Below are 9243 nucleotides of genomic sequence, written 5' to 3'. Positions count from 1 at the left end.
TCAGCCTCCCAAAGTGCTGAGATTACAGGCATGAACCACTGTGCCCAGCCCAAAACAGTAACTTTATAGTAGAGAAAAAGCAAGAAACCAAAGCTAATCTCACCAATACTAGAGCAAACTGACATCCCGTGTCCACTGATATGATGCACTGGGAAGGACACAGTATCATTTCAGTGGTATTTCTGTCAAAAATACAGAACCTGAATTTTATCATGAGAAAATAATAGACAAGTCCAAATTTAGGTACATTATACCATATAACTGGTCTTAATCTTCAAAATGTCAAGATAAAAAAAACACCAAGAGGGCCAGGTGCAGTGGCTCACGCCTGTAATCCCAGCACTTTGGGAGGCTGAGGCGGGCGGATCTTGAGGTCAGGAGTTTGAGACTAGCCTGGCCAACATGGTGAAACCCTGTCTCTACTAAAGATACAAAAAATTAGCTGGGCGTGGTGGCAGGCACCTGTAATCCCAGCTACTCAGGAGGCTGAGGCAGGAGAATCACCTGAACCCAGGAGGCAGAGGTTGCAATGAGCTGAGATTGCACCATTGCACTCCAGCCTGGGCAACAGGATGAGGCTCTGTCTAAAAAAAGAAACAAAGAAAGGCTGAGAAACTGTTCCAGATTAAAGAAAATTAAAGAAACCTGATAATTTAAAACAGTATGTATTCCTGAAGTGGTTTTTGGACCCAGAAAACATCTGTAATGGGCATTATTGTGATAATTGAAAAAATAATTAAATATGAACTGTACATTAGATAATAGTCTAGTATCAAGTGTAAAATTTTTTTGATTTTGATAACTACTATGGTTATATGGTTGTCCTTAGGAAACATACACTGAAGTATTTGGGAATAAGGGGGCATGATGGCTTCAACTTGCATTTTTTTTAAGAGACGGGGTCTCACTATGTGTCCCAGCCTGGGCTCAAACTCCTGGGCTTAAGTGAGACTCCTCCCTCAGCCTCCCGAGTAGTTGGAACTACAGGCATCAACTAACTTTTTAATGGCTTAGAAAAAATGCAGAGAGAGCAAGTGAGTGAAAAAGAGAAAACAAATGGGACAAAATGTGAACAATTGGTGAATTTGAGAGCAGGTTATATGGGAATGCCTGGTACTATTCTTGCAACTTTTCTATAAGTCAGAAATTATATCAAAACAAAAAAGTATCAAAAATAAACAATACTCCCCAGACATGGTGGTTCATGCCTATAATTCCAGCACTTTGGGAGGCCAAAGTGAGAGGATCAGTTGAGCCCAGGAGTTCGAGACCAGCCCTGGGCACGTGAGACCCCTTCTCTACAAAAAATTTAAAAATTAGCCAAGCATGGTGGCACTCATCTGTAGTCCCAGCAACTCCAGAGGCTGAGGCAGGAGGATTGCTTGAGCCCAGGAACTCCAAGCTGCCATGAGCCCTAATAGTGTCACTGCACTCCAGCCAGGGTAAAAGAGTAAGACCCTGTCTCAAAACAAACAAACAAATCAAAGCATGACAATTTAATAAACAAAAACAACATTGTGTCTCTATAAAGTTTTCAAAAATTTTTAAAATAAGATGTGGTACCTTTGATATAAAAGGGAAGGGCCCAGGCCAGTCTTGTGAAAGCATAAAGAAAGAACACCCTTTCTCCCAGGGCCACATGCCTTTCCCAGCTTGAATCAGGGAATGAGAGAGGCACCTGGGTCCCAGCATTCCTGGACAAACAAACAGAACACACCAGACAGCTAAAGGACCGCAGCCCTGGCTTTGGGGATTTCTTGGTTATGGCATTTCAGAATTTTTGCCAGTAATAATTGTCCAAACACACACACACACACACACACACACACACACACACACACAGGAACCTTGCCACAAGGGACTAGCTTGAGACTAAGCTATTTTCACCTTGGAATGATAATGTATCAATCAGTGCGGTCAAGGTCACAAGCTTTGGAGTTTGTTTTTTTCTGGGTTCAAACTCCGACTTTACCACTTGAGAGAAGGATGTCCTTGGGCAAGTCCACTTGATCTCAGTGGATTTCACCTTACTCATCCTTAACACAAGGCTTTAGTAGTACCTATGTCACAGAGCCATTGTGAGAAATAAATGAAATAATGAATGCCAGGTACTCGGCACTATCTGTGCCTCACAGAAGGCACTCAATAAGTGCAAACAAATATGTAAAAAACAGTAAAATGATTCTAGGAGTTAGATGTGTTTCAAAAGCTGGTTAAGGGGCTGAGGACTTTCCTAGGAATAACTTGTGCTCACCGAATATTTATTCCATGCCTGTCACATGGAAAATTTGATCTCATTTAATTTTCAAAACCACCCAATGAGTCAAGTATTATTTGTATTTTACAGGCAAGAAAATAAGATCTAGAATGGGTAAGCTGTTTGCTGAAAGTCCCCCAGCAAATAAGAGTTGGATCATTCCAGAGCAAGCTTGTCCAACCCACAGCCCACAGGCCACATGCAGCCAGGATGGCTTTGAATGCGGCCCAACACAAATTCATAAACTTTCTTAAAACATTATGAGGTTTTTTGTGATTTTTTTTTTTTAGCTCATAAGTCACTGTTAGTGGTAGTATATTTTATGTTTGGCCCAAGGCAATTCTTCTTCTTCCAATGTGGACCAGGGAAGCCAAAATATTGAACACCTTTGTATAAGGCAACCCAGTTTGGTGCCAAGACAAAGAGGTTGAGGGATGATATGAGCACCATCAAATGTCTGTCTTCAAGACTGTCCTTCAATTGGTAACCTAGAAGGTCCCAAGTCTAAATGGGGATCAAGTGAGTTGGGCCAAGTGGGCTGCAATGGCTTTTGAAGGAAGCCAACCAAAGCTATTGCCTAAGATATCCCAGCCTGGGTTCCAGAAGCTTAGACCGCAACCAGTGATGACTCCAAAATGGGGCTGGCTGCTACTGGAAGCAGTACCCTTGGCACAGATAGAAAAGTTGTCAGCAATGGGCACTGGCCACCTTAGCATGGATGCTGGCGGGTACCAGCAGCCATACGTCTTCTGCTGATATCAGCAGGAAGCACCTGGTGACAAGCTGAAGTCTTAGAGCAGGAATTTGGAGATGGAGGGCTTGAGGGTACGGATAAGAGGACCAGACTAGGGGACACCTATCAACACCACTGCCAAGGACTCTCATCACAATGGGGGAAGTGGAAGCAAAGCAAGACGAGAACTACTGCTTGGTAAGAGAACTGCTTTTTTTTTTTTTTGTCACCCAGGCTGGAGTGCAGCTGCAGGATCTGCGCTAACTGCAACCTCTGCCTCCTGGGTTGAAGCGATTCTTCTGCCTCAGCCTCCTGAGTAGCTGGGACTACAGGCAGGCGCCACTACGCCTGGCTAATTTTTGTATTTTTAGTAGAGACAGGGTTTCACCATATTGGCCAGGATGGTTTCAAACTCCTGACCTCATGATCTGCCCACCTAGGCCTCCCAAAGTGCTGGGATTACAGGCGTGAGCCACCGCGCCCGGTGAGGACTCCATTTTCTACCCCTAGGCTAAAGAGCCTGGAGGATTATAGCTTACAGAGCAGAGAAGAACTCTGATACTCATACCTGCATAGTGCTAGCTAGTCAGTAGACAATACTTAGATAATTCATTTTCTGATTTCTGACATTAGTGAAAGGTTGGGGTTTTGTTTGTTTAATAACAGCCTTCATTTAGATCTTTGCAAACAGCCTTGAATGAGGAATGTCCTTATGTTTCAGGGAACATATCAGGCCTGGAAGCAGCTTTTTTAGGATAAAGCTCACTCATTGAACTTCAAATGCACTGACTCCAACCATTTCCTAAAATAAGGAAAATCTGTCTGCACAGACGGCATTTTCACTCTCCTGAATGTTTTCTGTTGGTTGGTTGGTTGGTTGGTTGGTTGGTTTTATTGGTTGGTTGGTTTTGATACAGAGTGATATAATATCATGAAGAATATTAGTCAGGAATGGGGCACAGGTCTCAAGCAGGTCTTGGGACCTTGGGCTATTAATCTTTCTGGGCCTTAATTTACTTATCTATAACATAAAAGGACCTTAATATATGATTGAGAAGGCCCAAACCACCTTTAAAATTTAGATCTGTGTCTCCCCATCAGACCTCTCTGGAGACACAGGATCTTATTCAACCTCACACAGATTCTTGGGTTTCTGCCATTCACATCTACATTGAAAATTCTCCCATAAACTTTATACAAGTCCTTATGGAATCGTTAAAGCTTTGCAAGAAAACAACAGTACCCATTATAAAAGCCCAAGAAACAGAGAAGAAAATCATGTTTTATAACCCGAGAAATCTGTCCAAATCCTAGAATTTTTCTTCAGAGTACATCACAAGAAGGAACAGTCTCTTCCTTCCTAGTGGGAAAGTCAGGGTTTCTTTCATTTCCACCTTGTTCGCTTGTAACCGCTCTCACCAGGCAAAGTTCTGAGCAAGTGAGATGGACTCATCTCGGAACTCCAGGCTGTGTTTACATAATTGGTAAAAGAAACATTCCAATCCCATTCCTTCGTCAGCTCCGACAGACCAACCAGCATCCCCCTCCCACTTGCCACTTTGATAGGGGTGACTGGTATCTCCATCTCCTTATCTTTGTTGATCATGTTTCTGGGTTTCCAATTGCGTCAACTTAACTGGTTGCCAATAATTCTATCATCTGAGGGGAAAGCAGAATCTCAACTGAACATGCAGATGTCCTATTGAGACTTTGCCCATAAGGGAGCGTCTTTGGTGCTTAAAATTCCATCTTTTGGACCTCATATCAGTTGATGTTTTTAGTTGCATCGGAAACCAACTCTAAGTGATTTAAGCAGGAGAGAAAGTTATTTAAGGATATTTATAGTTCACAGAATCTCTGGAGGAGCGGGGGGCTAGAAAACCAGACTTGAAGACTACACAGAGAGACTCCGAGTCCCCCTGGGACTGACCTGAGATGACCAGGGAGCTGGTATTTTTAGCTTCCAGAGGTAAATAACAGCCTTCACTTCCATCAAAACTCATTAGGTAGAAAACACACCAAACATGGGAAAGGCGTTCCGGAGCTGGGCTACCAAAGAGAATAATAAATGTTCACTATAGTTTCATCTTCTAGTTTTGTACCATCCCTGAAACATTTTCTTTTTCCTCTAGGAGCCTCAAAATTACAGTTAAGTCTACAGTCAGACAGAAGGAAACTGGCATTTATTAAACACCAACTTTGTGCCTGGAAGATTCACTTACAATATCATAATCTTTACAATAACTCTGCAATATGGATCTCATTATCAGCATTCTTTTTTTGTTTGTTTGGTTGGTTGGTTTTGGTGGTTTTAGTGTCAGGGTCTCACTCTGTTGCTCAGGCTGGAGCATGGTGGCATGATCATAACTCACTGCAGCCTTGAACTCCTGGAATCAAATGATCCTCCCACCTCACCTCCAAGTAGCTGGGACTACAGGCATGCACCATCATGCCCAGCTAATTTTCTTTTTCTTTTTTTTTTAAGAGGTAGGATCTTGCTATATTGCCCAGGTTGGTCTCAAACTCCTGGTGTCAAGTGATCCTCCCATCTTGGCCTCCCAAAGTGCTGGAATTACAGGTGTGAACCACTGCACCCACCCTCATTCTCAGCATTCTTATTATGTTTTGTCTTATTATCCTCCAAGGATAGGTTAAGTAATTGTTATGGGTTGAATTGGGTCTCCCCAAAATTCCTATGTTAAAGTCCTAATCCCAGTATCTCAAAATGAAGGTAAGGTCTTTATAGAGGTAATCAAGTTAAAATGATGTTATTAGGGTGGGCATTAATTCAATATGACTAGTCTCCTTATAAAAAGCAGACATTCACACACAAGGACACATGCACACAGGGAATATGATACCTGAGATTAGGGTGATGCGTCTGCAGGCCAAAGAATGCCAAAGACTGCCAGCACACCACCAGAAACTGGGGGAGAGGCATGGAACAGATTCTTCTTCACAGCTCTCAGAAAGAACCATGCTGCTGACACCTTGATCTTGGAATTATAGCCACTGGAACTGTAAAACAATAAATTTCTATTGTTTAAGTCACCTAGTTTGTGAGACTTTATTACCATAGCCATAGCAAACTACTACAGGAATTCACCTCAATTCTCATAGCGAATGAGAAGCAGAACCAGATTTGAACACAGTTCTGGCCAATTCTAACACACCAGCCTCTTCACTATGACTGTATCATAATTCCCCTCCACCAAAAACTCTGGGGTGGTCTATAGCCTACACTTAATGGTGATCAGATATTTTAAGCTGAAGGACCTAATTTTGGTGGGAAAGATGCCAGTTTGGGTCATGTTGAGTTTAGGTGCCTGATAATACCCTGGCGTTCAATAAACACTTGGATATATGAATCTGAAGTTCAGGGAGATATCCAAGCTCAAGAGAGGCAATCAGAAGTCATTAACACACAAGTAAAAATGGAAACCCTGAGTGTGAATCAGATCAACAAGAAAGAGCACACTAAGAACCAGTGGGCCTAGGATGATCCCTGGAGTAGCAATGATTTCTTTTTGCCACCTTATGTCCATTTTTTTCCTTCTCCCGTAGTAATAGAATTTTTAACTGAGCACATGGGCTTCAGAGTAAAGACTACATTTCCCAGGCTTCCTTGCAGCTAGGTATGACCATGTTCAGGCTAAAGGGATGTTAGTGTCACCTTCCTGAAAATTCCCTTATGAGGTAGTTTATGCCCTTTATTTACTCTTTTTCTCTGTCTTTCTTCCATCTTGCTCCCTGGAACTTGGATGTTGCCTTGATTTACAAGGATGAGGATCACTCCCAAGGAATTGTAGGGCAGTTAATTGGAAGAGGACTGTCTTAGTCCATTTGTGTTGCTATAAATGTATAGCTGATACTGGGAATTTATAAAGAAAAAATCATTTGGCTTATAATTCTGCTATCTAGGAGACTGGGCATCTGGTGAAAGCCTCAGGCTGCTTCCACTCATGTCAGAAGGTGTAGGAGAGACAGCACGTGCAGAGACCACATGGGAAGAGAGGAAGCTAGAGGGGGAGGTAGGGGAGGAGCCAGGCTTTCTATCAACCAGCTCTCATGGAAGCTAATAGAGTGAGAACTCATTCAGTCTCCCTACCCTCCAGGGAAGGCATTAATCTATTCATAAGTGATCCACCCCCCTGACCCAAACACCTCCAATTAGGTCCTAACTCCACCACTTGGGATCAAATTTCAACGTGAGATTTGGAGGGTACAACATCCAAACTAGAGAAAGACCTGTGATCCTGAGGACTTCCTGAAGTGGAGATGCCATACCAGCTCTGGACTGCAAATATCTGGACATTTGTATGACAGCTAAACAATTATCTTGTTCAAGTCAATGTTGCTTTTTTTTTTTTTTTTTTTTTTTTTTTTGGTTATTCTCTGCTATACCCAATCCCAACTAATATACATGGTGAACACCAGGATATAGGAGGTAGACATAGGAAAGAGATCAAAAAGGAATGGCCAAGATAATGGACATCTATTGTTATACATACTCATAAGAGCATCACTCTTCTGGAAATAATTCTTCTAACCAGTTGGTTCAGTTGAGAATTGCCACCTTCTTATAGGCCCTGCCTTCCAGACTACAATTAAATGTGACTAGCCAGTTATAGTAATTGGTCCAGGTATGGGCACTTGACCCCCGATAAACCAATCAATGCCCTGCTTTGAGCTTTCTTTTACCTTGGGTTCAAGGAAAGCAGTTCTCAGACCTTCTATGATGTTCAAGGCCAGGAGCCATTGATGGCAATATCTCTTACACATGGAGAGACCTGTCGTCTTAGTCTCTTTGTGCTGCTATAACAAAATACCTGAGACTGGGTGATTTATTAAGCCCAGAAACATTTTCTCACAGTTCTGAAGGCTGGGAAGTCCAAGATCAAAGTACCTGCCAGTTTGGTTGTCTGGTGAGGGCTGCTTCGTAATTCCAAAGTGATGCCTTGTTGCTGCATCCTCCAGAGAAGAGGAATCGTGTGTCCTCACATGGCAGAAGACAGAAGGGCAAGGGAGCCACATGAAGCCTCTTTTATAAGAGCCTTCATTTATAAGAAAGAAGCTTCGTGGCCTATTCACCTCTTAAAGGCCCTATCTCTAATACTATCACATTAGCCATTAAGTTTCAACACCTGAATTCTGGAGTGGACTCATTCAAACCATAGTCATCTGAGAGAATGAAGTCATCATGGAAAAAGGAGAAGCGACAAAAGGCCTGGAGAATTCTGCCACCATCATCTCTAGTACAGTTGCAACTGCCCAAGAGGTTTGCCTTGCCCACTGCCTAGACAGAGCCGATTCATCAAGACAGGGGAATTGCAATAGAGAAAGAGTAATTCACTCAGAGCCAGCTGTGCCAGAGACCGGAGTTTTATTACTACTCAAATCAGTCTCCCTGAGCATTCCGGAGCAGGGTTTTTAAGGATAACTTGATGGGTGGGGGGAAGCCAGTGAACCAGGGGTGCTGATTGGTCAGAGATGAAATCATAGGGAGTCGAAGGTGTCTTCTTGCACTGAGTCAGCTCCTGGGTGGGGACCACAAGATCAGATGACCCAGTTTATTGATCTGGGTGGTGCCAGCTGATCTATCAAGTGCAAGGTCTGCAAAATATCTCAAGCACTGATCTTAGGAGCAGTTTAGGATGGGTCAGAATCTTGTAGCCTCCAGCTGCATGACTCCTAAACCATAATTTCTAATCTTGTGGCTAATGTTAGTCCTACAAAGGCAATCCGGTCCCCGGGCAAGAAGGAGGTCTGCTTTGGGAAAGGGCTGTTGCTGTCTTTGTTTAAACTATAAACTAAGTTTCTCCCAAAGTTAGTTCAGCCTACGCCCAAGAATGAACAAGGACAGCTTGAAGGTTAGAAGCAAGATGGAGTTGGTTACGTTAGATCTCTTTCACTGTCTCAGTCATAATTTTGCAAAGGTGGTTTCACAGTCTTTCCTAAGTTACGTCCATATTGCTTTTTTTATCAGAGCTTCCCACATGAGCTAATTCATTCCAACTCTTATTAGAAATCTAGTTGAAGTTGGGTTTCTGCCATTTATGACCAAAAGTCCTGAGTGATATAATCAGAGAGCTACAAGGAAAATCAAGAAAGTGTGCTGTCATGGAAGAGGATGTTAAGGAGGAATTGATAGTGTCAGGGGCAGTAGAAGGGTCTGGTCAATTAAAGACCAAAAAGTGCCTGATGGATTTGGCAATTAAGGTGGTCACTATTATGACAGCGATTCCTTGAAGTT

The 9243-nt window shown here is 42.7% G+C and overlaps 1 long non-coding RNA gene across 1 annotated transcript; it reads left to right on the top strand.

Annotated features, from left to right (window-relative positions):
- The first annotated feature begins 4874 nt into the window (after window positions 1-4874).
- Window positions 4875-5201, top strand: LOC107969073 (uncharacterized). Its single transcript, XR_001710642.3, has 2 exons — window positions 4875-4959; window positions 5123-5201. It is a non-coding gene; the product is annotated as an uncharacterized LOC107969073 (long non-coding RNA).
- The last annotated feature ends 4042 nt before the right edge of the window (window positions 5202-9243 follow it).

Source organism: Pan troglodytes, chromosome 19 (genome assembly GCF_028858775.2).
Source record: "Pan troglodytes isolate AG18354 chromosome 19, NHGRI_mPanTro3-v2.0_pri, whole genome shotgun sequence".
Taxonomy (NCBI): domain Eukaryota; kingdom Metazoa; phylum Chordata; class Mammalia; order Primates; family Hominidae; genus Pan; species Pan troglodytes.
Note: the sequence above shows the minus strand (reverse complement) of the source record. Positions and strands in the feature narration are given on the sequence as shown.